At 42.1% G+C, this 25,089-nt stretch overlaps 1 protein-coding gene across 2 annotated transcripts in view; it reads right to left on the reverse strand.

The window, feature by feature from the left end:
* RASGRP3 (RAS guanyl releasing protein 3) overlaps nt 1-25,089 on the reverse strand; it is a 129,692-nt gene that overhangs the window by 68,970 nt on the left and 35,633 nt on the right. The window contains exon 1 of one of the 2 annotated variants that reach the window (XM_063648822.1): nt 20,578-21,047. The exons of the other annotated variant lie outside the window; for it this stretch is intronic. The gene's annotated coding sequence lies outside the window, so the exon portion shown is untranslated. Of the gene's footprint in view, nt 1-20,577; nt 21,048-25,089 lie in introns of those variants that run through there. 2 annotated transcript variants of the gene reach the window in all.

Consider the following 25,089-nt stretch of genomic DNA (forward strand, 5'->3'; position numbering starts at 1 on the left):
TCAGCTTCTGTGGTAATTTGTGGGGATTTCACAAGTCTGCAAGTTCACAGTTTTAGACCCTTGCCAATCTTTATCTCACCACAATATCTCATTTCTACTGGCTTCTTTTCAAACTTTGTTTCTAATCTCCAGTTCAGGAAACAGAGCATGTATATATTTATTTAATTATCTTAGCACCCTTTAACCATTAATCATGCAAAACTTGAAAGTATTCACCAAGCATTTAGGTAAAAAGATACTTCTTTACCACTAAATGCAACACAAAATATTTTATTATATTATTAAAACAGAAAAATACAAATTAAAATGTACAAATCTCACATTAACTTATTACTAAGTACTTGAATTGGGAGAAAAAGAAAAAAGCTACCATTAATCAATGAGTAGGAAAAAAATGCTGAAATATCTAAAGCTGTATTTACACTTGAAATGTCAAGAAATACTCAAGACCCAAAACGTATTGCTTTCATGCATCTAAAGCAATGTGATGGGAGTATGGGTTTGTTTTTTTTGTTGGTTTGTTTCGTTTTGTTTCTAAGATAAGTTCTCACTCTGTCACCCAGGCTGGAGTGAAGTGGGGCAATCTTGGCTCACTACAACCTCTGCCTCCTGGATTCAAGTGATTCTCCCATCTCAGCTTCCTGAGTAGTTGGGACTACAGGCATGTGCCACCACACCTTGCTAATTTTTGTATTTTTTGGTAGAGACAGGGTTTCGCCATGTTGCCCAGGCTGGTCTTGAACTCCTGACCTCAAGTGATCCACCCACCTCAGCCTCACAAAGTGCTGGGATTACAGGTGTGAGCCACTGTGCCCAGCCCAAACATTTATTTTTTGACAACTAGAAAATTCCTCATGTCATCTAGATATATCCAGATCTCCAAATCTTTGTTGTAACGTAGGCCCTATCTGAATCATTCTAATGAATTCTTTATTAAGGACCATATTCACAGCAAGATGACTATAGATGCCATAAGCCTGACATCAGCAATATCTTACTTCAATGTGCTGTGGATCCTAAAATAAAATCACACATTCCATATTAACCCAAGAACTCTGGCTCTGATGCTATAGGAATGAAATGCAAGAGCAGAGTTCCTGTCCACACACTATAAATATTGTCCTCAAATGCCTTGCTTTTTAAACTTTTTTCTCTTTATCTGATAAAGCCTATTTAAAGACATACAAATAATGAACCATGAATCTTTGTCCTTTCTCTAAATCGAAGATGGTGCAAGCTAATAAGTTCTACCTCACTCAGCAACTACAGGTTATAAACAGATTTAGCCCCTAGATGTATATTTTTTGTTAGGCCCATACAGGATCGGCTCTCACAAAGTTTCAAAAATTTTGAATTAATTGTGAAAATGTACAAATCTGAACCCTTACTTTAAAAATCCAGTGTTCTAGATTCTTGTGGAAAAATTGGTTCTTCTCATTTTAGGGCTGCATCCCCATGAGGCAACATTTGGATGGAGCTGAGCAGCAACTGACAGACTCCCAGTTCCCCGAAGTCCCTCCTACCTTCTGCTGTCTCCCCAAATTGAGACCAAGTGACATTACCATTTACCATCCCACTATGTGCCTTTTCTCTTTCAGTAGATTTAAGAGGAAAGTGAACTATCACTTGTTCCAAACAGAGAAAGAATTGTTCTTTTTTTATTTTAAGAGATGAAGTCTCATTATGTTTCCCAGACTGGTCTCAAATTCCTGGGCTCAAGCAGTCCTTCTGCCTCAGCCTCCCAAAGTGCTGGGATTACGAGCATGAGGCACCATGCCTTGTCCAGAATTTTTCTTATTCCTAATTCATTTCACTCATTACATCATTATAATATCTTCCTGGTCCTGTAAACCAGGGATCCCAACCACTGGGCCATGGCCTGGTCCATGGCCTGTTAGGAACCGGGCTGCCTGGCAGGAGGTGAATGCGGGTGAGGGAACATTACTGCCTGAGCTCTCCCTCCTGTCAGATGAGCTGTGGCGTTAGATTCTCACAGGACCTCAAACCCTATTGTGAACTACACAAACAATGGATCTACGTTGGGTGCTCCTTATGAAAATCTAATTACTGCCTGATGATCTGAGGTGGAACAGTTTCATCCCAAAACCATCTTCCCAACTCCCACCCCCTGCCCTGTCTGTGGAAAAATAGTCTTCCACAAAATCTGTCCCTTGTGCCAAAAGTGTTAGGGATTGCTGCCGTAGACATCTGCATTTACAAGCCCTACCTCAGACTCACTGGGCTACCTACTGACACCACAGATGCAAAAGCTAAGGAGGATCTTTCAAAGCGCAGGTCTTTGGAATGTTACTGTTTGTGGAGTGGACAAGGAAGAACGACAAAACAGTTACTATGCTTACTTAAGCCTTCTGACATATGTTTACTCAAAACGTAATTTCAAATTACAAGACAAATTTCACCTCTCGCCTGAACAAGAAAGTAAATTTGGAGATTTCTGCAGCATTTGTCAAGCTTAGTTAGTCTAAGACATTAGTATTTATTTCCACTTGTAATATCCTCTAAATGTCTAGATTGCCTTCAAGTTTTAGAGTTTCCTCAGATTTCTGGTTTATTCTTTTATATTAATAGAAAAAGTTCTTATAATCAGCAAAATAGTGATTAATGATTTCTAAAAAGCATGGGACTGGGTGCCAACGCCCCCTCAATACTTTACTTTGTAAAGATTTAGAGAAACAAGAATGTACATTTGGCTACCTGAAAAAAAATATGTACCTATTCGTGCTTAGAGGAAAACATTTTCAGATTCCACACACTATAGTGAGTATATAGTTTCACTCTCTCCCACTTCCTCTCTAGGTTGTTTTGGATTTGTTGACTACGAGTCACAGCTTACTTTTCCATGTCAGACTCAAGGAAATCACAGATATTCATCACTGTAGACCCTTGAGGATAATTTCCTGTAGGATAATTTCTAGCCCTTAGAATGAGTCACTTGTATAATTAGTGACTATACAAGTTGAACTGGTACTCTACTTTTGTTGTTGTTTATTACTCTAAAAAGAAAAACCAGAAACCAGGGAAGGGTTATTTACTGATCAGTGCAGCTGCGAGCCTTGGTCTCTAAGCACCTGGTTTCATCATCTCGGTCATTCACGTCTTCTGATAGTGTTTTTAGTCTACTCAGAGAAAACCGTAGCTCCAACAGAGAAAGAGGTTGTGCTAATAGGCGACACAGAATATTTCCACTCTTCAAGGGGACTTTTTTACTTAGTTGCCAGTTTAACTACCTCATTCTATAAAGGAGATCCCCAAGGCCAAAATGATAAGGTGATTTGCCTAAGTTGTAAATAGTGAGTTAGTAAAAGAAAGGAAAATATTCCATTATAGTGAGCTTCTATAGAATCCAGACTCATACTGGGATTTCTAAGACATAAAAAGTATATGAGGCAGTAGGCTGATTTTGAACTAACGCGCTTGCTTTAAAACCATCTGGGTTTTCTGACATGAAACCACCCTTTGGCCATTTTGATATGGAGAAATGAAACAGCTATATGCTATCATCAGTCATGGAATTTCTGCTCACTGGTCTGATTTCAAGGGCACCTATTTTTTTTAATTTTGTAAAGATTATTCCAATCTGGTCATCTCTCCTTCTCAAAAGATTTTTTTTTTAATTCAGCAGTCTGATCTAAAATGATAGCAGGGAGTTCAATAAAAAGCTCTAATCCCTGGCTGTTGGGTGCCGGGCATCCGATGCAGGTCTGGATGTCTGTGAGATGGGTGAAGGTGACTTGGTGGAGGTGAGCTTGAGAAGGTGGAGTCTGGGAACTCTAAATGGGTCTTGGCAAAAACCATTGGTTCTCTGGCTCCAACACCTGAGTCCTGACACTGTTCATTTACTCCTGTCATATTGAATCCCACAGATTTTGCTGGTTTCTTTTAGCCACTCAAACCTTGGCTTCTCTTTTTAACTCTTCCAGAAAAGACTTTCAAGTGCTCCTCTGCCCAGTCCAGACTCACTCTGACAGCACCACTAGAGACTCTGCCCCTGCTCTCCCAGGTGTTGGACCAGCTAGTCTGCATACTGCAGCTCTCGTTGTTGTCCCCAAATTCTACCCACGTCAGACAATGGCAGCTTTCTCAAGAGGGATAGGGATGGGATAAGTGGATTTGTCTGGAGCAAATGCCTCCCACATTGTCGGTTGTTTAGGGCTCAGGTGGCTCCAATCTTAGCTGTGGGGAGATACTTGCCTATTTTACTAAATGGATGATTGTGTCTAGGAGGATGCATGCCTCTTATTAATAGCTTGAAAGAAAATTCAAAGAGGCCCCTTGGTTCTGGTAGACAACCTGCCCAGTGAAATGAACACCTAAAGAAGAGGTACACACTCAGCATGATGGCACATCATTCTTCTGGATGACCTTTATACTTCACCCTGTCACTGCAGACTCATGAAGCCTGGGCAGAGCGAGCCAGGCGTGGTACTACTGGCTGACCTGCTTCGGTGCACCAAGGCTCCCATACGCCTCCCCAGAACATTTGCTCACTAGAACGTTCCCCTCCCCATCTGATCCCTCCATGGATCAGTAAGCATGAGCACAGCTACATTATGGGCCAGGGCAGCTTCCAGGGTAGAGGCCTGTCTTAGCCCAAGCTGGTATAACAAAACACCATAGACTAGATGGCTTAAACAACAGAAATTTATTTCTCATAGCTCTGGAGGCTGAGAAGTCCCTGTGAGGACTCTCTTTCTGGCTTGCAGATGGCCACCTTCTTCCTGTGTTCTCACATGGCAAAGAAAGAGAAGTCTGGTGTCCCTTCCTCTTATAAGGACACCAGCCCTATCAGAAATTACAGCCCCACTCTTGTGACCTTGTTTAACTGTAATTACCTCCTTATAGGCTCTATCTTCAAACACAGTCACATTGGGGGTTAGAGCTTCAACATATGGATGCTGGGGGTACAAAATTCAGTCCACATCTAGGCTCTCAACCAAGGATTGGAGATCTATACAACCCTGAAATCATACACAGAATTTTGTATATTTGTGTCCATGGGCTTCTTTCTAGGGTAAAGAAAGGCCCATAGCCTTCCTTGGGAGCTCGAAGTGGGTCTGTAATAAAAGTTTCATAACCTCTACTCAAACACACAAAGGCCAATTGCCCCAGAGGATTTCTGAAAAAGACACAGGGAAAAAAAATTCCTGAGGTTCTACCACTCAATGTCATTTTTTTTACCTTAAAGCAAATGGACTTGCCCAACGCAAAAGGAGAGGAAAAATAACTTCACCTCGTGATTCTCATCATCAGTTGTTTGGAGTCACAAAAATTTAAGATACTGAAATTTTCATCTCCTCTCAAGATTCCATGAGCAACTTCAGGCTGAACATTCAATTCTGAAAACAGGTTTTCTCTTTTGCAGAAGTATCTATGATCCTGTCCAGGTCTAGATCTACTACTCCTGACTCCTGCCCATGAAGTTGCTTCCTTCTCCACTTTGTTCACCCCCGTTACCCTTCAGCACCTTGGCCAGATGCCAGAAAGTCCACTCTGCTCTAGCCTAGGCCTCAGCCAGGGGCTACTGTGCTGTGCTGTCCACCAACCTCACCTGGCACCTCTCAGTGCAGGGCAGCTGAGAGATGGCTGCGAGGCTGCATAGACAATTATATAATTCTAGCCACATCACAAGAACACTATCCAATGGTAGCTTTCAAATAAAACTTACAACAATGAGGACTGATGATATTTTGTTGGCTCACAAACCACAAGAGTTCAGATGCAAACACAATGCAGTCCTCACACTAAGGAAATTGATAATACACGCAATCTCCACACCATCTTGTGTGCAATTTTGTATGTAGTTAATGTCTTTCTCCACAGGATATTAAAAAGCAATTACCTTTGTCCTTTAAAATGATTTGACAAATAATAGCATTATTTCTATGTTATAAATAAATAAGTTGGAACACAAAAAGATTAAGTATTAATACATTTCCAGTTGATTAATCAATCTATCCATCAACCAAGAAGCAGTTATTAAATAGTTTCTTGTTTCTTTTTTTTTTTCTGGGTGACACTTAAGTGTTACTTTTTTTATTTTTAATTTTTTTGAGACACAGTCTCGCTCTGTTGCCCAGGCTGGAGTGGAGTGGCACCATCTTGGCTCACTGCAACCTCTGCCTCCCAGGTTCAAGTGAGCCTCCTGCCTCAGCCCCCCAAATAGCTGGGACTATAGGCAATGCACTACCACGCCCAGCTAATTTTTGTATTTTTAGTAGCGACGAGGTTTCCCCATGTTGGCCAGGCTGGTCTCAAACTCCTGGCCTCAAGCAATCCACCTGCCTCGGCCTCCCAAAGTGCTAGGATTACAGGCATGAACCACCGTGCCTGGTCTAAATGTTATCTTTTAATCTAATAACAGTGTAACTCTAACAATAAAAGCAGCTAACTCTTACCTTGTCACAGAAAAAAATGTGTCTGTTTTAGGCCCAGTATCCAAATCATTCTTTAGTGGCTCAACAAATATGTCTCTACCTTCCAGACATTATGCCAGGGCCTGGGTATCCGGCAGTGAACTAAACAGGCCAGATGAGAAACTCTATGTGTGGATCTTGAGTTGCAGTTACATATACAAATTGGAGCTCCAGGGAAAGATCTGAGACAGAATTTACAATTGGGAGTTATCACCAGGTGAGCAGCATTTAGCGCCATGGCAATGGTTCAGATCGCTCTGGAAGAAAGTATAAAGAGGCAGGACAAGAGGACCCACTCTTAAGCCTTGGGCTTTCCAACATCTAGAGGTCAGAGAGGGGAGGAGTAGCAGCAAAGCATCTTGAGGAGCTCCTGTCAGAGAAAGAGAAGGAAAACTTAAAAGCACGCTGTGCCATGAGGGCCAGGGATAGAATGGAAGCTGAAGCTGTCAATCATGTTGAATGCTACTGCAAAGTTAAATAAGAGGAGAAAGGGAAATTATCTGCTTTTTTAGAATTTAACACAAGGAGGTCACTGGTGACCTTGACAAAAGTAGTTTTACAGAACTGTGGGCAGGGGCTAGGTTGGTGTGAGTGCAAGAGTAAACGAGAGGTAAAGAAACAAAGATAATGTGTGTAGAATATGAGCTCAACAAGTTTGTTTAGAATTGCAGTGAAGAGGCAAGCAAAGGATATTTTTAAAAGATGAGAGTTACTGAAGCACACCTATGCACTGATTAGGAGAGTCTAGTAGAGGAAGCTGAAAATTCAGAAGGAAGAGAAGATAACCAAAGGGAAGAGGATGGGTTCCAGTTATGATATGAACGAAGGAAGAAAAACATGGTTACAAACATGGATAATAGTTATAATTAGCAAGGAGAACATGAGAAAGGATCACATAAATCAGAGATATACAGTCATCAGGTTGGCAGCAAGAGTGTATCAAATCAGCCTGCTCTGATGCCCTCAGTTCTCTTTTCTGAGTGAGTTTTTGAAGACGAAAAAAGCCAGAAACAGAGAAATGAACTTCCCAAGTCCCAGGATCAACTGTCCCATGACTTATGACCTAAAGATCCTTTGTTCTGTCCTCATCAACAATGTGTCAGCTGGGAGCAGTGGCTCACACCTGTAATCCCAGCACTTGGGGAGGCTGAGGCAGGGGGAGTGCTTGAGCTCACAAGTTCAAGACCAGCCTGGCCAACATGGTGAAACCCCCTTCTCTACAAATGATACAAAAATTAGTTGGGTGTGGTGGTGCCTGCCTGTAGTCCCAGCTACTTGGGAGGCAGAGAGGTTACAGTGAGCCGAGATTGCACCACTGCGCTCCAGCCTGGGCAATAGAGCCAGACCTTGCCAAAAAAAAAAAAAAAACACCCCACAAAAAAATCCCCAGAAACAACAATGTGTCCCTCATTGCTTTGAATATTTTCTGCTGACTAAATATCAGTATCCTTGCCTGCCAACATTTGATCTTTTGGACACCAAAGAGTGCTGTCAGCCTGTGTTGTGAACCATTCAACTTGGCTTTTCATTCTGAAGTACTGGCCATGACATCTCATCTCCACCCTGATGCCAGTGCAGCGGTATTTCTACAAGTGTATTAGGCCATCACCACTTACTGCTCAGCAGCAGACAAGCAAAAATGTTGCATGTAACTCATCTAAAGTGTCTTTGAAGGCATGTTTGAGTGAGATTTTTAATTGTTTCACATAGATCAGGATTTCTCAACCTCGGTACTATTGACATATTTGGTTGGATAATTGATTGTCATGCAGGGCTATCGTGAGCATTTTGGGATGTTTAGCAGCATCCTTGGTCTCTACTCACTAGATGCCAGTAATACTCCACTGCCACTCCCAGTGGAGACTATAAAAAATGTCCCCAGACATTGCCAAATGCCTTCAGAAGGCAAAATCACTCTCAGTTGAGAACCACTGATACAGACTGATGCCATAACATCAAAATGGAAACCAAAAAAAAAATCAATCAAACCCCTAAAATCTTTTCTAGTATCAGAATGTCTGTTTCTTGTGTAGGCAAATGCCTGGCTATTTGACTGAGTTTTTCAGTTTCCAGATGAATACTCGATATCTTCATCAACAAAAAACATTTGAATGAACATGTCTTTTAGACACCATCTCAACTTGATTTTTAATTCTTGAACCAATCAGCAAGATTTAACATGTCAGAATTTGACATAATTGAGAACATTTTAAAGCTTTCTAGGTCCAAATGTATTCCCCGCCTGACTAACTGGTGGATTTTGGCCCTTGTTTTATTCCTGTGTTAATCATTTTCAGTTGTGTTTTATTTTTGCTTTTTGTCATCAGCTGCTTTAATCCTCTTCTGGAGGAAGTCAGAGGATAAATATGAACACAGGCATTTTTTTTTCCATTGTGTATAGAGAGTTCTTTTTTTGTGAGAGCATTTTACCTCCTTTCCTACAGCCCAACTACTCGGTCCCATTGAGCCTTGAGCAATCTCACAATGACTTGATGTAGAAAGCATTACCTTTTTACTAATAAAGCATCTTCTGTGTTCCATTATTACTATTCAGAGTTGTTAGAGGTAAGGAGTGATGCTCAGTGAGAAACCATTAGAAGTAATTTGTTCTAGTACCAGCTCTATCAGTTACTGGCAAAAAGCTTGCATTTCTAGGTGTCAGTTTCTTTACATTCAAATTCAATTAACACTTATTGAGAGGAACGTGCTTTGCCAGGACAATACTTGATAGTTACTCAAAGGCTGTTTTGTAGTAGGATGTGGCTGCTCTGTATGGCAACAACTTTTGAAAATCAAGAGGTTCTCAGTTTCTTGCTTTCATAAATAATCGAGTAAGAATCAGCCATGAATTGTGTTAATCTTTCTTGAATCACGGCTTTTCCCATTGAGAAAATAAATGTATAAGTTTAATCTCTCTTGTGTGAAATACAAATTCTGCAATAACCAACTCTAGTTGGTAATATACGTATATACATGATAAAATGTTTAGGAATGAAGTGTACTGCTGTCTGCAAGTATGTTGCCCAGGCTGGTCTTGGAATTCCTGAGCTCAAGTGATCCTCCTGCTTCAGCCTCTCAAAGCGCTAGAATTACAAGCATGAGCCACCATGGCTGGCATTAATGGCTTTCTTAAGGTGCAGCAATCAGAATTATCCCAAATGCTCTGAGTCTCAAAGTTGCGTTGTTGTTTTCTTGAGATGAGGTCTCACTATGTTGCCCAAACTGGCTACAAACTTCTGGACTCCAGCAATCCTCCTGCCTCAGCCTTCCGAGTAGCTAGGACTACAAGTGGAAATCTCAAAGTTTTGTTTGAGGGTAATAGGAAAATATTTTTTGATTTGTTTCCTATAGTCTCTGTATAATGCTGAACCAGGCTAACTGCTTTTCAAGGAATCCTTTCCCTATATAGGCTAATGGCATATTCATATGCTGATTATTCAAATTAAAACCTCCAAAACTTCTTTAACTCCCTTCTTTCCTGCATACCCAAATACAATTAATCTCAAGAACTATCAACTTTACCTTTTAAACATTTTGAAAATTCTTCCACCCTCTCTATTATCATTGTCTTGGTTCAAACCTATCTTTGAAGTCTTCTTTTGGTCTTTGGTATTTTTCTTTCTCTGATCTGTCCTCCTTATTGCCTTCAGAGATTTTTTTCCAGAATGCAAATGTATTCATGTCATCCCTCTACTTGACAAACTACGATAATAGTTAAGAATTATTATTAATTATTTTGGATGTCTGAATGACATTGTGAACTTTTTAAGAGAACTTATCTTTTAGAAACACATACTAAAATATTTACAGATGGAATGATGAAATATCTGGGATTTACTTCAAAGCTAATATGGGAAAGGGAGAACATCAGTAGGGATATATAAATTAAATAAGAATGACCATGAATTGAAAATTGTTAAAGTTAGATAATAAATGGGGGTTAATTATGATTAATTTTGTCTATTTTTATATATGGTTGAAATTTGCCACATATAAATCGGTTCTCAAAAATACCAATATGCTTCAGAAGGGCAAACACTACTGTTAACCACCCAGAACCACCTTATCTTTGCTCCTTTTCTCCCCTCCCTCTTCCAACATGTACTCTATGATTCAGCTCTATCAAGTTACACATTAGTCCTGGAATGCACTCTTTCAAATATAGTCTTTTTCTTCTTGAACAATGACTTTTTATCCTTTTATACCCAGCTTAAGTGTCACCAACGCAAGGGAATCATCTCTGATTCATCCTGATATAGTTAGTTATCTCCTTTCTCTGAATTCCCACAGAACATTTTGGAAACATTCTCTTTTACAGAATATACATTTATGTATTGTAAGATGATTATTGTAACCTTTTAAAAATATTGATCTATTTAACTAAACAGTAAAATCCTATGGGATAAATTCTATATTCTTCATGTTTGTGCAATATGCAGCACAAAAGCAAATGTTTAGAAATACCAAGTGAGGCCAGGCGCAGTGGCTCACACCTGTAATCCCAACACTTTGGGAGGCCGAGGTGGGCAGATCACTTGAGGTCAGGAGTTCAAGACCAGCCTGGCCAATATGGCAAAACCCCATCTCTACTAAAACAAAATACAAAAATTAGCTGGGTGTGGTGGTGGGCACCTGTAATCCCAGTTACTCAGGAGGCTGAGGCAGGAGAATCGCTTGAACTAGGAGACAGAGGTAGCAGTGAGCGAAGATTGTGCTACTATACCCCAGACTAGGTGACAGAGTGAGACTCTCTCTCTCTCAAAAAAAAAAAAAAAAGAAAAGAAAAGAAAAGAAATACCAAGTGAATCATCTTGTATGAAAATATATTCTGGATGTTGTCCCTTGCTTTTTTTACCTACATGGAAATCCTGGATTCTACTAGACTGTACTTCCTGAAGTTTTGGTTGAGAAAAATTTCTAAAACTGGTGATTAAAGCTCAAAACAATTTTCCAAATATATTAGCCTCTCATCCACAAGTTAGATGCGAGATGGTGTTTCAAATAGTTGCAGAATTTTATGCATGACACATGTCTCAGTCATCTTTGTAGCTGAAAAAGACAAACCTTCAATTCTTACATAATAAATCCACCATTACTGGCTTAAGCCAACCAAAGTTCCTGCAAATTCCAAAGACACGTTGAAAGCAATATTCCCTCTAAAAACATAAAGAATTAAAATAGCATGAGATATTTTACACTGGTTCTGCTTCAAGGTCTGCTTGGCCTTTTTGTCTATCTGTAATCATGGCCCCAAGAAACATTTCATGGGAATGAATATGATTTTCCTTCTTGGTGCCAATATTATGTCACTTCTTGTAAAAACCAAATATATTTTAAAGCAAACTGTCACTGCTAGTTAATCAGCTAGCCCAACAGTCAAGATCTTTTTCATACCTGTCACCATCTGAGATAGTATAATGATTTTTGAGTGTTGCCAAAGGCTTAGCTCTGCAGTAGCACCCTGCCAAAGATGCAGAGCAGCAGTTGAGGGAACACCTCAATAATAAAAACTGAATGTGTTCTGGGTAGAAGCTAAAAGGAGACTGCAGGGTGCAATCACAAATCCAGAGTCCAGGGATATTTCTTTGTCCTACAGCATCCTTCTAATAGAAATGGGTATGTATTAGGCATGACATGACATAATGTCAATTGCATGACAAGGACAGCAGAATCTCAACTCCACAGAATGGCTTCCTTTTTCATAGAGTTTTGTTGTTTTGAGATAGAGTTTCACTCTTGTTGCCCAGGCTGGAGTGCAATGGTGCAATTTTGGCTCATCGCAATCTCTGCCTCCTGGGTTCAAGTGATTCTCCTGCCTCAGCCTTCCAAGTAGTTGGGATTATAGGCATGCACCACCACACCTGGCTAATTTTGTATTTTTAGTAGAGACTGGGTTTCTCCTTGTTGGTCAGGCTGTTCTCAGACTCCCGACCTCAGGTGCTGGGATTACAGGCATGAGCCACCGCACCCGGCCAAGGTTGTCAGTTTTAACATAGACATAGTGAGAGACAGTGTGATTGGATGAAAAAGGCACCTAGTTTGTTTCCAGGCAGACTAGGACTAGTCTCTTACTCACTGGCTTGTGACCTTCTACAAGGTATATGACTTCTCTAAAATTTATTTTTCTCTTCTGCAAGAGTGCTAATGCTGTCTACCTCTGAGTGATGTGAAAATAAGTGTTATTTTGTTTCCTCTCTCAATAGCAGACACAGTTTAAATGCCTACAAGAGAAGAAAAGTGGAAAGAGATGGATTCATTTCAGAATCAAGAGTGACTGGGGAGAGAAACGGATTACAGAGGAATCTCTAGCACCACCATTCAGACTGGGCGCTGTCCTTACCATAAAAAAAAATGATCTCTAAAGCATCGTGTCAACTCATAAGATTTTGAACTGCAAGCATTCCATGCATAAATGGAATACTTTCTACTTTTAAAAAACAGAACTGAAAGCTGAGCAGAATTCAAAGTTCAGTCAAATTGAACTCATGGTATGAGTTTTCCAGAACCAAATATGGAGATTATACCCAATTCTTATTTAAAACTGTTTAAAATTCTTGAGTAGTTTATGACCTCCAGAAATCTATATTAACTTGAGACTTGAAGAGATTCATCCCTGATAGTCACAAGCAAGTTGTTAGAGTGTGGCCAGAAAAGGACATTTCTTCTTTACTCTTTTCATTCCAGGTCTAGGGAGTTCTGTAAAACCAACCCATGTGTGCACATTCCTAGGAAAGAATTCCTCCTGGTATCTTCCCAAAGTTAATTTAGGTAAAAGACTCCAAGGAAACTTGGTTCAGCCAAATTTGAATTGCTGGATGGAGGGGAAATTTTCACTTTCTCAAAACAAAACAGAGAACTGACTAAGCTAATTTTTTTTTAATGGAGTCTGATTCCATCACAGATTGATCACCTCTCTGCCTGAGTTCTTCCATAGCTTGTCGCTCCTGCTTTTGGTCAATTCATTAACTATTAAGGTCTCCAGCATAGTACAAACGCCCCAGATAGGAAAAGGACAAGCAATTAAAACTGCATACATACACTCAAATGCGGTTATTTGTCTGTGATTTTGAAACAATTCAACAACAGAAAAGTAGTGACTAGGCCAGGCACAGTGGCTCACACCTGTAATCCCAGCACTTTGGGAGGCCAAGGCGGGCAGATCACTTAAGGTCAGGAATTCAAGACCAGCCTGGTCAACATGGCAAAACCCCGTCTCTACTAAAAATACAAAAATCAGCCAGGCGTGGTGGCAGGTACCTATAGTCGCAGCTACTCAGGAGGCTGAAGCAGGAGAATCGCTTGAACCCGGGAGATGGAGGTGGCAGTGAGCTGAGATTGTGCCACTGCACTCCAGCCTGGGTGACAGAGTGAGAATCCATCTCAAAAAAAAAAAAAAAGATAGTGGCTAAAACATGCTTGTGGGATTAGATATGAATTTAATTTTTTTCCATATTTTTTCCCCATGTTACTAGCTCTCTGCCAAAGTTGCACCTGGAACATATTAAGAGTTGAAACTCTGAGAACACTTATAATACTTTAGCAAATCAATGGCATAATGATCTTTCCAAGGGGCTTAGAACCTATTGTGGGGTGGAGATCGATCCACCTGAACCAACAAAGATAAGGCAGCATTTGACAAATAGAGAAGACTTCAGAAAATAAAATTACCAATCTATTCAAATAGAAACTTAAAAGATGGGATATCTACAACCACAGAAGTCATTTATATATTGAGTTGAATTCTCCATTTACAATAGGGGCATCAAGGTTTCTATTACCCCACATTCCACAGACCATAATCCAGGAAGGTATACTTTTAACTTACTATTTCATATTCTTTTTTTTTTAAATCATAGTTGTTCCCTTTTGTCCTCTTGAAAGGTGAAGAAATTTCTGATTATTACAGTAATCACTAAAGAAAAATGCTCTTGAGTCAGCTCAGACATTAAACATTTTTCAGAATATTTTTTAATTCAAAGAAGGCTACCTTTCACATTCATACTCAGAAAAAGTTACTTTAGAAAGAAACACTATAATAGAGACTCTTGTCACAAAGCTGTCCACGTTTTTCCCCTGCCTCTAAGCCCTGGCCATTACAATATGCACTGTAAAATCATCAGGCAACATGCACTGCCATTTTTATGATCTTGGCAACATTCTGATGATACTGTCATACAATGAACTGAATTGCCATATTGGGAAACTGACAGATAGTGAAGCATCCCCATTATTCTAGCAAGTTAAGACTCTCTCAGTTGTGGGCAGATAATCATGCAGAGGGAAATGATCACAGTGGACACTATTCATGGTGATTAGAGTGCACTATACCGCCACAGGAATAAAGGTGCTGTACCCAGGCAGAACTTTCAAGAATGCTGATGGTTTTTTCGGGCAAGGAGCGTGCACACTGAAGAGCAGACTGCAGTTTTCATACCTCAGGAAACAACCAAATTGTCTCTAAAAGCTGAATGTTACATCATGCCGTAGTTGGTATAACTCCAACTTGACCACATGAGTCTTCAAGACAGAAAAATGATCACTAAGTTCCTTTGAAAATATTACCGTAAGCTGTGGCTGGGCGCGGTGGCTCACGCCTGTAATCCCAGCACTTTGGGAGGCCAAGGTGGATCACAAGGTCAGGAGATCGAGACCATCCTGGCTAACATAGTGAAACCCCGTCTCTACTAAAAATACAAAAAAATTAGCCAGGCGTGGTGGCGGGCACCTATAGTCCCAGCTACTAGGGAGGCTGAGGCAGGAGAATGGTGTGAACCTGGGAGGCGGAGATTGCAGTGAGCTGAGATCAAGCCACTGTACTCCAGCCTGGGCGACAAAGCAAGACTCTGTCTCAAAAAAAAAAAAAAAATTACCCTAAGCTAGCCAGGTGCAGTGGCTCATGCCTATAATCCCAGCACTTTGGGAAGCCAAGGTGGGTGGATCACCTGAGGTCAGGAGTTCAAGACCAGCCTGGCCAACACGGTGAAAACCCGTCTCTACTAAAAATACAAAAATTAGCTGGGTGTGGTGGCGCATGCCTGTAGTCCCAGCTACTCAGGAGGCTGAGGCAAGAGAATCACTTGAACCTGGGAGGCAGAGGTTGCAGTGAGCCAAGATCGTGCCACTGCACTCCAGCTTGGGTGACAGAGTGGGACTTCGTCTGAAAAAACAAACAAACAAAATTACCCTGAGCAAATACTGTGTCTGCAGACTAAGCTGACCCTGTTTCCAAAGTCAAATGTCCATAGGCTTTGGAAATATCATGAGTGGCATGTCGCAAATCAGTTACCCATTCACTCTTTGCCTATCAGAAGAGAATACAAATTACACAACTTTTTATCACCAAAGATAATTCCACAGATTATGTAAGTGAATGGTTATGAAATAGTTGAAATTGGTCTTTCTTTGAAAGATAGCATAACTAGGCCAGGCATGGTGGCTCATGCCTGTAATCCCAGCACTTTGGGAGGCCAAGGTGGGTGGATCACCAGGTCAGGAGATTGAGACCATCCTGCTAACATGGTGAAACACCGTCTGTACTAAAAATACAAAAAAATTAGCCAGGCGTGGTGGCAGGCATCTGTAGTCCCAGCTACTCAGGAGGCTGAGACAGGAGAATGGTGTGAACCCGGGAGGCAGAGCTTGCAGTGAGCCAAGATCGTGCCACTGCACTCCAGCCTGGGTGACAGAGTGAAACTCCGTCTCAAAAAAAAAAACAACAAAAGAAAGATAGTATAACTAACAGAAAAAGCCTCGCACTTGGAGTCAGTAGACAAGAGATATAGTTGAGCTCTGACAGTTACTTTTCCCATGACCATAGACAAGTCACTCATTTTCTCTCGTCCTCTGTTTCCTCTTTGAAAACAATGGTGATGATACCCTCCCTCTTTCATGGGATTATGGCAAGGTGCAAGAAAGTGCCTTATGCCAGTATATATAAATGCAGGGGTTCATCTTCTCAATACAAAAGATGAGCTCAAAGATCAAAGCACAGCGACTCTACACACCACAGACTCTGAAGCTATAATAATCACTTGAAACAGCAAAAAAATCCGTAGACTTCAAATCCCATAGAGCAGTGGGAACATGACACAGGAGCTGTTAACTCCAGGGACTGTAAGTGAGCAATCAATACCAAGGGAAAGGAGGATCCAGGAAAGTTAACTTTTTGGAAGCAGATGTCTTTGAAACACACAATCAGGCAAAAACAAAGAAACAAAATAGGCATTGTATCCCAGAATGTATTTCCTTATTGTAAAAGGACCCCAAAACGAATCAATCATTTTATTTTCTTTCAAATCAGCTCCAGAGCATGACTTGTGGACTCTGTCGTGATTCTGAGTCCACTTCACGTGTACCCATATAACACCCCCTGTACAATGCCAATTTCTACAGAAGTGAGCAATTCCTAGCAAGGATTGGAGGCCATTCCCAGTGGTTGTGGTCTAGCAAACCACATCACTGACTACTACTGAGTTGGGCTTAGTTTTAGAGACAGCAGGCAGGTGGGATTAAAGATTAAAAATTATTCTTTCATGCGGGCTGGGCGCAGTGGCTCACGCCTGTAATCCCAGCACTTTGGGAGGCCAAGGCGGGTAGATCACCAGGTCAGGAGATCGAGACCATCCTGGCTAACACAGTGAAACCCCGTCTCTACTAAAAATACAAAAAAATTAGCCGAGTGTAGTGGTGGGTGCCTGTAGTCCCAGCTACTCGGGAGGCTGAGGCAGGAGAATGGCGTGAACCCGGGAGGCGGAGCTTGCAGTGAGCCGAGATCACCCCACTGCACTCCAGCCTGGGTGACAGAGCGAGACTCCGTCTCAAAAAAAAAAAAAAAAAATTCCTCTTTCATGATATAAATAGCTTAATCTTCAAAATGTGTAATCTTGTCAGAACGACCTTGCAGAAACATTGATAACTTTCTCAGAGATATCCACACATGGCATACTTGCTTGATTTTCCTCCTGATTGATCAAAGGTCCCCTACTGATTACGTACTACCTGATGCTCTTTCCCATTATCTCCAATCCTAATTTTGACACTTAACCTAAAGTGGAGGAACGTGGACAGCCAAATAACATTTTTAAAAGGATTCAGGAGGCAGGTTTCTTAAGGGCTCTGCGTGTCTGATGACCCAGAAAATCCACAGGTTTATGGCCCACCCATGAGACAGTCAGAGCTTTAGATATGCAACTGGTGTGCGGAGAAGTATGACTCAGGGTAAATGGCAGGTGCAGGCAGCAGAGAAAAGCACACCTCTCCTCCCTCGCCACTGCCAGCTAGTCTCCTGCCCTGTGACCCACCCCCTACACCCACAGATCAAAAAAACAGAGCAGAGTGGCAGAGTGCATGGTTTCTATTCATCAACAACCTACTCAGACAACCAACCTTCCAGGCTGAGCACAGGGAATGGGTCTGATAATAGCTTTATCAACACTAAGCCAGCTATTTGGGGTGGGGCATGGGTGGAGCTGCTGTCCTCCAAAGGAAAGGAGTGACAGGAAAAATGGAGGGAAAGGCCAGAAGGGGCATGGGAGCCATGTGCTGGAGGGTAATAACAAAGTTCCCGGTTGCTGTTCTTACCAACATCAGGACCGTCACTGAACTATTTTCAAAGAGAAAAACATGCCACCAGCCAGTGATCCTATAGAGCTTGGGCTTGGACTGTCACCGGGGGAAACCTAGCCCTTCCTGTCACGGAGAACTCGAAAAGGCCATAACACACATTGTGTGTGTAATCATATTGTGCTGGAAATACTCTCATTTGCATGTTGTGAGTTTTTAAATTTAAATGGGTGGGATTCCACTTTTATTTTTTAATGTGTACAGGTTCTACAATCAGATCCAGGTGTCCCACGTGTCTATGTTACATATGGTCAAGTAACTAAGGGTGTCCCTCCTGTCTGTGTTACGTATGGTCAAGAACCTCAGTTTCCTATTTATAAAACTGGAATAATAATATATAACACATAGAGTTATTGTGAGGAGACTACGAAAATAAATACACTTGTTCAGCACATCATTTGGCATAGTAAGTGCACAATAAACGTAAGGGATTGTTATTAGCGTTGAAATTATGATGGTAATAGTCGTAGAAGCCTTGAGCTCTCTCTTCTGGCTCTGCACTGTGACTCTGATAAATTTGCTACAGTTTCCTCATCTTTGAAATGAAAGAGTTAAATCGCACATTCTATCATTCCTATCCAGGTCAAAAAGTCTTTGAGTCAGTGGATGTACTATCTGCAAGTAAAATCATTATTTTTTATTATTTTGCTATTAATATTTTGAAAAGTCAGGCTATCATGGGTTTTTCAAAAGAGTCTGTTGGCCCTCAAAAATACAGCAGTTGGATAATTCAACTGCTCCCATTTAGACATTCCATTTTATTATGGGAGGCTGGATGATTCCAGAGACACAATTTCACCAGAGGGTTCTCTTCCACTATCAACCTGTGGAAAAACTGAAACTATACCAGGAACAAACTCCCTAAAGAATGACTCAGGAGGACCCCCCCTCCCCCAGCAGTCAGATAGGGAAGTCACAGACCACATGGCCAAGGGCTGACCCAAGGACCTCACACAAATGCCATACTGAGGAACAGAGAAGTTGGGACTATTTTTCCTCATTGGCCACTCTACATTTTGTGGATTCTTCTACATTCTAAGGAAAAGAAGGTGGAGAGCTTCTCCATGTCAGACTAGCCATTTGTTTAGACAGGGCATCTGAAACTGCTTCCATCAGAGAACATTGGTTGGTGTGGTACTCAAGGCCCACTGTGTTGAGGGAAACTCGACCGCAGAAGTGGCGTGCCCTGGGTCATTTTTAATCTATTCTCCACAAACAACAAGGGATGGTAAGGGTGGGGAGAGAACAGTGTTCCCTCATGGCAGGGGGCAGAGGGTGAAAGAAAACCGTATAGCTTGAGCCTGTATGAGAATCCATTTGTCACACAAGGAAACAAGCGCACTCCAGGTTGTCCTAGGCTTATCACAAGCAAAACAACCATTTGGTGAGACTTCAAATAAAAACAGCCCCTCTCTGCCCACCCTCCTCGAGGTCCATGCAATCTCCAGAAACAGGAACCTGTTTGGTTATCTCCCTGCAGCCTCTGATTCAAAGACCTGTCACTTTCAGAGCTTTATGTCATCAGTTTAGAGCTCTGCCCTCTCTCTTTCCCCCTTTTGCCTTTCCTCTGAAGCATTCTGTCTGGTGACTACCAAGGAAGGACAAAAGTCACCGAACAACAGCTCAGTTCCAGCATGGTGCCTGCTTTGCTGCTCGCCCAAGAGCAAGCACCATTACTGCTGAATGAACCTGAGAAAGAGCTGGTCCTCTCCATAATTTGAATGCCAGGCCTCCCAGAGTTAATCATCAGCTGCAGGCAGCACTTTCCCAGTCAGGTCATAAACAAGGAAGAAACAGCCCGAGCATCACGAAAACACTAAAATAAGGAAGACCAGGGGCAACTGAACATTTTAAAGTAATGAAGGTGAATTAGCTTGTTGGGGGGGAAAAAAGTAGCTATAAAATACAGCTTTCAATTAGTTGGAAACCATGCAAGAAATCTAAATATGATTTCTAATGTGAATCTAAATATTATTTTGTCAATCTTCTATATTGCAGATAGTTCTACACAGTTAAATGAGATATTCTCAAAAATTGAATAGGAAAAATCAAATCAGCCATACAATAAATTCACAAGTTACTTTAAACAACTACGTTTTCAGGTTTCAGTGGTAGAAACAGATTAAATTCAAATCTAGTCATCAACGCACTTCAATGAAGTCTCTACTTCATAACCTGAATCTTGACTTTGAACCTAAACACCATGGACTAGAAAAATCTTGAACACTGGGAAACAAACTTTCTGTTTCCTAGACAGGAATGAAGCCATATGCCCCATTCATCCTCAAAGTTACAAGACACCATTGCCGAAAATAACAGTTTCTAAAAAAGGGCTGTGAAAACACCAATGGCTGTTAACAGGTACAAATAAAATATCTCCTTCTATCGTGCCAGAGGGAAACCAAAATCAAAATAAAAAGTTGTTGGTGGCTTGCAACACACACACACACACAGACACACACACACACACACGGAGAGGGAATGAAAGAGAGAGAGAGAGGAAAGTCCTCCAGTTACTTACTAGGGTGGTTTTGTCGTGGTATTTTTCACATCAGTACTCTGCCTGTCCAGCTGCCAAGTGCCGGAGCACGCCGAGAGCAGCTGTTTCCTTCAAGCTGGGGCTCTGAGTCTTAACCAGTCACATGTACCTCCCGATAAATACCGCCCGCCACCGTGCCAGGAGGTCAGAAACTGAAGATCATTCTTCTCCTCACTCGCAAACCACCTAATAACCCCTGAGTTGGCTCAGCCACCTCATGAGCATGCAGAGCGGGATATTCCACAATTTGTTTTCCTTTAGTGACAAAAGCCAAACAGCTGATAAGTCACACTGAAGGGCAGGTCACTGCAAATGGAAAGTTAAATGTGTTTGCGTGTCTGTGTGCAGAGGGGGAGACTGGCAGGCTCCATGCTCTCTCATCTCACTCAAGTTTTCACTGGGGCTCTCTAACAGCAAGAGAAAGGATCACCAACTCGTACAGCAGGTGGAAGTTGCTCTGTGTTAACCCCGGAGTACAACTGTTTGGTTTCGTTTTCTCAGAATCTCAGGCTCCAGTTTGTTAGACGAGCCACAAGCCTGACTAGGTGGCTGGTGCTGGGGAAGGCAGACCCTCACTCACCATCTAAGAATGCTTAGGTTGGACTTCAAAGGCCGGGGCTGCTAAGCCAAGGGACGCTGAGGGGCAAATATGGCAGGGGTTAATAAAGACTACCAAAGGCAGCTTTATCTGAAGAGCTCTTGGAAGTGATTTCAGGTAGCTTTAGACCAAACTTCCGCATTGTTATCTGTTGAATTGCATCGAGCAGTTGAGATTATCAGCCAGCGAGTGTGAATGCAAACAAAAATTATCACCAAGTTGACAACGCACTTTGCAGACGCACTACTGCCCCCTTTGGTGTGCTGGGAACTTGGAGCAAACTGCCGTTTTCTGTGCTGCTCGCAGACGTGGCAAACCATCCCTCATGTTTTGTTGAATTCATATGTCTCACCTGAGCTGATGTTCCCACCCTTCCCTTTTCATCCTCCCTTCCGAGGAAAGCTCTTGAAGTATCTGACTTTGCATAGTGTCCGACTATGCAAAGTGTCTGACTTCTTGGTATAGTAAGGGTGACACTTCCCCTAATCAGTGTCTGGGCCCGCCCTTCAGGTAGAGATATGACATAGAGGCAGCCTATTTGGCAAAGTGAACATCCAGAAAAGATGGTTGAAGTCCCCCAGGGGATTTCTGAACCATAATGAGCCTGTTAAACTATTAACCCTGATTTTTAATACATAATGTCTTACTCAATATAAGAGCCTCTGTGAGTAATCTTGTATATTTAGGCTTTGTCTCATAATTATTTACAGTGTTAATCAAACCAGAAAATTCCCTCCATACAGAGGATACAGTGTTTTCTAGAATAAGAGAAAAAGACAAAAAACCCTCAGTCTCACCATACTATCAGGGGAGTAACTTGTTGTCAACTTGTGAGAGCCCAAAGAGCAAATGGGAAAATTTTGTAAGCACCAAAACAAATCCCTTCCTCAGCATTTAAAGTTAGTAATAGAAATAAACTTCAGATATAAAAATGCAATGCATAAAATACACATTTCCCTCACACGCATTTTTGTTTATGTGTTGATGTGACAATCTTCAGTTAGAAACAGAAAAAGAGGCCTATTGAGGATTTGAAACATTATTTTGATTTACTTACTGCCTTGTATTTACAGTAATAGAAACTTTTGTGATCTGATGGCATCCATCAATCACTTTGTTTACAATTGACTGGATGAATTATTCTGATGATCCATTGCATGCCACATAAAGAAACAGGGACTTCTAGAAACTCTTCAATGCCCAACAGAGACAACAGCCTCAGGAAAGTTAAGTTGTATTAGTCCATTCTTGCATTGCTATAAATACTTGAGACTGGGTAATTTATAAAGAAAAGAAGTTTAATTGGTTCATGGTTCTGCAGGCTATGGAGGAAGCATGATACTGGCATCTGTTCGGCTTCTGGGGAGGCTTCATGAAACTTACAATCATGGTGGAAGGCAAAGTGGGAGCAGATAAGTCACATGGCCAGAGCAGGAGCAAGAAAGAGAGGGGGCACTTTTAAATGACCAGCGCTTGCCAGAACTCACTATCAGCTGGGTGTGGTGGCTCATGCCTATAATTCCAGCACTTTGGGAGGCCGAGGAGGGTGAATCACCTGAGGTCAGGAGTTTGAGACCAGCCTGGCCAACATGGCAAAACCCTGTCTCTACTAAAAATACAAAAATTAGCCTGGCGTGGTAGTGTGCTCGAACCTGGGAGGCAGAGGTTGCAGTGAGCCAAGATCAAGACCGCACCACTGCACTGCACTCCAGACTGGGCAACAGAGTGAGACTCTGTCTTAAAATCAATCAATCAATCAATCAATCAATAAAAGAACTCACTCACTATCATGAGAACAGCACTAAGAGGATGGTACCAAACCATTAATGAGAAATCTGCCCCTATGATCCAATCATCTCCCACCAGGCCCCACCTCCAACACTGGAGATTACATCTCAGCATGAGATTTGGGTGGGCACAGCATCCAAATTATATCATAAGTGTAAAGCAGGAGTCCCCAGCCCCCATGCCATGGACACGTAACTGTCCATGGTCTGTTAGGGGCCAGGCTGCACAGCAGGAGGTGAGCAGCAGTCAAGGGAGCGTGACCATCTGAGCTCTACCTCCTGTCAGATCAGCTGTGGCATTAGATTCCCATAGGCCTCAGATGCCTGATGATCTGAGGTGGAACAGTTTCATCCTGAAATCATCTCCATCCCCTCATTCCCAGTCCATGGAAAAATTGTCTTCCATGAAACTGGTCCCTGGTGCCAAATACATTAGGGACCACTGGTGTAGAGGTTGTTTTCTAGTTCTGTAGCCAGGAGAGGAAGGGATGGATCCTAAATCCTCCCTATGAAGCAAACTGTTAACACAGAGGCCAAGACCCAGGACCCTTTCAGTCAGAGTCCAGGAGTGTGACTAAAGGTTCTACAATGACACAGGCTGGCAAAGAAATGGGGGAGATCCCATCTTTCTGCCCACACTCCCTACCAGTTCCAAGCATTGCCTTTGACTCAAGAAGAGGTGCCCTCTTCCTGTCAAGAGGCCACCTCCTACCTCGGCTTCGTGTCTCACCCTGTGTCTCCCACCTGCTTAGGACTCTCGACAACAACCACGCCTTCTCTTGTTCTCAGCGTGCGCTCCTCGTTAGCTAAACATGCTCTCGTTCTCACATTGTCTTTATAGCCTAACAACAGTCTTTCTGATTTTTTGCTTTTTTTTTTTTTTTTTTTTTTGAGACAGAGTCTTACTCTGTCGCCCAGGCTGGAGTGTGGTGGCACGATCTCGGCTCACTTCAAGCTCTGCCTCCCGGGTTCAAGCCATTCTCCTGCCTCAGCCTCCTGAGTAGCTGGGACTACAGGCACCCGCGACCACGCCCAGCTAATTTTTTGTATTTTTAGTAGAGACGGGGTTTCACCATGTTAGCCAGGATGGTCTCGATCTCCTGACCTCATGATCTGCCCTCCTTGGCCTCCCAAAGTGCTGGGATTACAGGCGTGAGCCACCGCCCCCAGCCAGCCTTGTTCTTTTAATTACTGCCCTAACTCCTGCATTCCCTCCACAACTAAGCTCCTGAAAAAATACTTGTCTTCACCATCTCACATCCCATTTAGTCTCAACCTGCTTGTGGCTTGGCTTTTTTTCCCTCACTTCACTGAAACTGCTCTTTCCAAGTCCCCAAAGACCAAAGGCAACTGACACTTTTTGCTTTTTTTTTTTTTTTTTTTGAGACGGAGTCTTGCTCTGTCACCAAAGTGCTGGGATTACAGGCGTGACGCACCACGCCCAGCAATTTTCATGTTTTTAGTAGAGACGGGGTTTCACCATGTGGGCCAGGATGGTCTCGAACACCTGACCTCGTGATCTGCCCGCCTCAGCCTCCCAAAGTGCTGGGATTATAGGCGTGAGCCATCTTACTTGACCTTTTGGCTCTATTTGTCCCAACTGACCAAGCACCCCTTGAAAAGCTCTCCCATGGCATCTATAAAATTTTACTACTACCTCCTTCATCCTCGGGTCTGGACTTCTCTTCTGCTATCTGCCCCTTAGGTGTGAAAATCCTCTCTTCTCATCTTGCACTCTTACCACCCCTCATATGTTCTGATTTATTACTAAAGGTCTGCGGTGATTTCCTAATTAATCACCTTGCCTCCAAAAAGCCTGTCTCTGCTCTCAATATATGTTTTACACACTGGGACTGAAAGCCTCTCCTGGCCATCGTAGGCAACTTTGTATTCCCAGAACCTTCAGGGCTTCACTCCCACTCTAGCTGCCTGCTGCTTTTGTACATTTCGCTGTGGTTGCATTTCTTTCTGTATTATAATTAGGTCTACATGTATCTATGTTCCATCCAAACTTTATCAACCTAAGACAAAACTTACGACTTATTCATTTTATATCCTGCAATGCCTAATACAATGCCTGGCATGTATAAGACACATGGTGGAAACAAT

This window comes from Pongo pygmaeus, chromosome 12 (assembly GCF_028885625.2).
Source record: "Pongo pygmaeus isolate AG05252 chromosome 12, NHGRI_mPonPyg2-v2.0_pri, whole genome shotgun sequence".
NCBI lineage: Eukaryota > Metazoa > Chordata > Mammalia > Primates > Hominidae > Pongo > Pongo pygmaeus.